This window comes from Myxine glutinosa, chromosome 5 (genome assembly GCF_964187855.1).
Source record: "Myxine glutinosa chromosome 5, kmMyxGlut1.1, whole genome shotgun sequence".
NCBI lineage: Eukaryota > Metazoa > Chordata > Myxini > Myxiniformes > Myxinidae > Myxine > Myxine glutinosa.
In genome coordinates, this window is record NC_136265.1 from 193,860,850 (window position 1) to 193,864,113 (window position 3,264).

Below are 3,264 nucleotides of genomic sequence, written 5' to 3' on the forward strand. Positions count from 1 at the left end.
TCAAGCACCTCCATTACAGGCTGATATGCCATTTGTCCTCGAAGAGACTGTCTGCTTGGTGCCTTTTTTTTTTTTTCTTTTTTTTTTTTTGTGTACAGGATCGAGGCTCGTGAAAGAGCTAACATTTATCACACAAACAAATCAAACAGACAAACAAAGTATATAAAAAGGGGAGCGGTAGACAAGATGGGGGAGAGAAGGGGAAGCACACAAACACAACATTTGAGAGAAGGGACATTGGGAGATGTGTGGGAGGGAGAGGGCTTGAGGGGAGGAGGCGTGGGAAGGGGGGGGGGGGGGTTGGGAGAAGTATAAAACACGAGGACATCAAGTCCTTTGATGAAGATCCTCAATTTAAACCGTAATGAAATGGGAAATCTGATGTATCCATGGCAACTGTTTTTTGCGGGGGGGGGTGGGGGGGGGGGGGAGTGGCTGGATTTTTGAACGTCTTTTTTGTTTGTCTGATTGTGAACAGGATATCTCAAAAAGATGTGGATGAATTCAGACGAAATTCGAACTCGAAAATCGACAATCTTGGGCTTTTTTCGGAACTTTGTGATTCACAAATAAAATAAAATTCCCTTTAAATTAGGCTGTAATTTGATTGTCAATGGTTTTCAGAAGAAAAACAATTTGCGTTTGGGTTCCCCTTTAAGGGTCTTTTGGGTCTTCGGTGTCTTTTCACTATTTTCGGTCTTCAGGGTGTTTTTGTTCTTTTGGTTCTTTGGTGTCTTTTCTGCCTTTGGGGTCTTTTAAGTTTTCGGGGTCTTTTGGGACTTCAAGGCCTTTTGCGTATTTTGGGTCTTTGGGGTCCACTGGGTCTTCAGGTTATTTTCAGTCTTTTTTGGTATTTTGGTTGTTCTGGATCCTTTGGGTCCTCGGGGTCTTTTGGGGTATTTAGGGTCCTTGGAGTCTTTTGCGTCCTCTTGGTACTTTATGTTAAGTATTTCAGGAGACAATTGTGGGTGGCTTCAAGTCAGCTGTCCTTCCAATGGGAGAAGAGCAAACATACATACAAACATACATATAAGCATACATACAAACACACATACATCCATGCATACATATGCACATACAAACATACATACTGTACATACATACATACATACATACACACATACATACACACATACATACACACATACATACACACATACATACACACATACATACATACAAACACACAAACATTCTTTATATTACGTATTCCCTCCCAAAACCCCGGTTACAGAGCCCCTCAGAGTCTGGAGCAGGAACACGGCAGAAATATTTGTTATTTTGAGTGTTCGAACAAACCATGGTAAAACCACACCAATTCAATTGTAGAACAAAACAAGTAATTGTTTTAATAACTCTCACAAACACAATAATAACACTATGAAAGAGAGTACAATGAAAATACATATGATGGTACCATCATTCCCCAATGCTCTCAAAGCAATGAACTCACGATACACCAAACGTGAGTGGAATGTAACATTCCCAAAAGTCTGTGCATGGATCCCCATGCTGGTTCAAGCCGTGCTGAACGACGAGAATAGGCAGGTATCGGCACGGCTGCAGACGAGTTACGAGGTGAGAGGTCGATATGGAAATCCCAACGACAAAACAAGATTTCTATCTGCCATTTTGCATCTCACTATCTGCCATGATATTTCCCGGGAAAAATTCAAATTCAAACCACATTTCCACATTTCAAATCCACATTTCAAATCCACGAAACCACATTTCAAATCTGGCCTCCAAAGCCAGTCGCCGACTGGGCATGCTCCGTCGTGCGAAGTCCTTCCTTGGCACACCTGAGCTCCTCACCACATGCAAGGCTTTCCTCCGCAGCTCAATGGAATACTGTTCCTCCCTCTGGGCCGGTGCTCCTGCTTCACACCTAGCTCGTCTTCACGCTGTTGAAACCAAAGCGTTCAGAATCATTGGAATCTCCCACGATGAAGCTATCTCCAAGGGCCTTTCACTTACTCACCGCAGGCAGGTTGGCGGTCTTTCCGTCTTCTACCGACTCCTCTCCAGCCTTGCTCCCCCAGCTCTCTCTGGGCTCTGTCCCCCAAATATTCCTACAGGTCGCACAAGATCTGCCTGCAACCTTCTTATGGTTAAACTGCCAAAATCAAGACTCTCTGCTCACCTTCACTCCTTCATTCCTCTTTTCTCCCACCTCTGGAACAAACTCCCTCACTCTCTTCAATCCCACGCCTCCCTCCAGGTCTTTAAAACAGCTGTTCACCACCATCTCTTATCTTCCCCTATCCAAAACATTGATCTTTCCTACCCCCGCTAATTTTACCCCAAATCCACTTTTTTGAAATACTAACTTCTTTCCTGTAAGTCCTTGATGTCCTCGTGTTTTATACTTCTCCCAAACCCCCCCCCCTTCCCAAGCCTCCTCCCCTCAAGCCCTCTCCCTCCCACACATCTCCCGATGTCCCTGCTCTCAAATGTTGTGTTTGTGTGCTTCCCCTTCTCTCCCCCATCTTGTCTACCGCTCCCCTTTTTATATACTTTGTTTGTCTGTTTGATTTGTTTGTGTGATAAATGTTAGCTCTTTCACGAGCCTCGATCCTGTATACAAAAAAAAAAAAAAAAGCCACCAAGCAGACAGTCTCTTCGAGGACAAATGGCATATCAGCCTGGAATGGAGGTGCTTGATTTTTCCCCAACAATAACTCACACTTGGTAATAAACCTGAGATGCAGGTTTAATTGCAATCGCAATATAGGACGATGTCGTGGGAAATCCCTTTCCTGGGAAGCCTCAACTCATTCGCAACCAATATCAAAAAAGTCCACCCGCAGCCTCGATGCGATTCACGGCTGCATCTCTCTCATTGCCGTCTCTTCCTTTTTTTTCTTCACAAACATTTCTTTTCACCTTTTACTAAAGTCATCTTCATTTCAGAGAAAAAAATCTTATCAACAATATTACCTGAAACTAAAAATCCTAACAGTATATAATAACAACACAGGTGGAAGTGACGGATCTGTAACACTCCCCACCTTCAAGGAAGAAAGTTTTAACACAGTGAAAACTTTCTTTCCATCAAAAAGTATGTTTAACAACCAAAAGTAATACTCACACTCAACAACTACAAATCAAAACTGTGGCTGATCAAATCTAGTAAGCAACAAAAATTTCATTCAACGCACAGGAATCCTCACGGTTAATTCACTCCAGATAAACCTCCTGCTGAAGATATTTCCCGGAGTTTGGATCCCGGACGTTTGGATCCGGAGATATTTCCCGGATCCC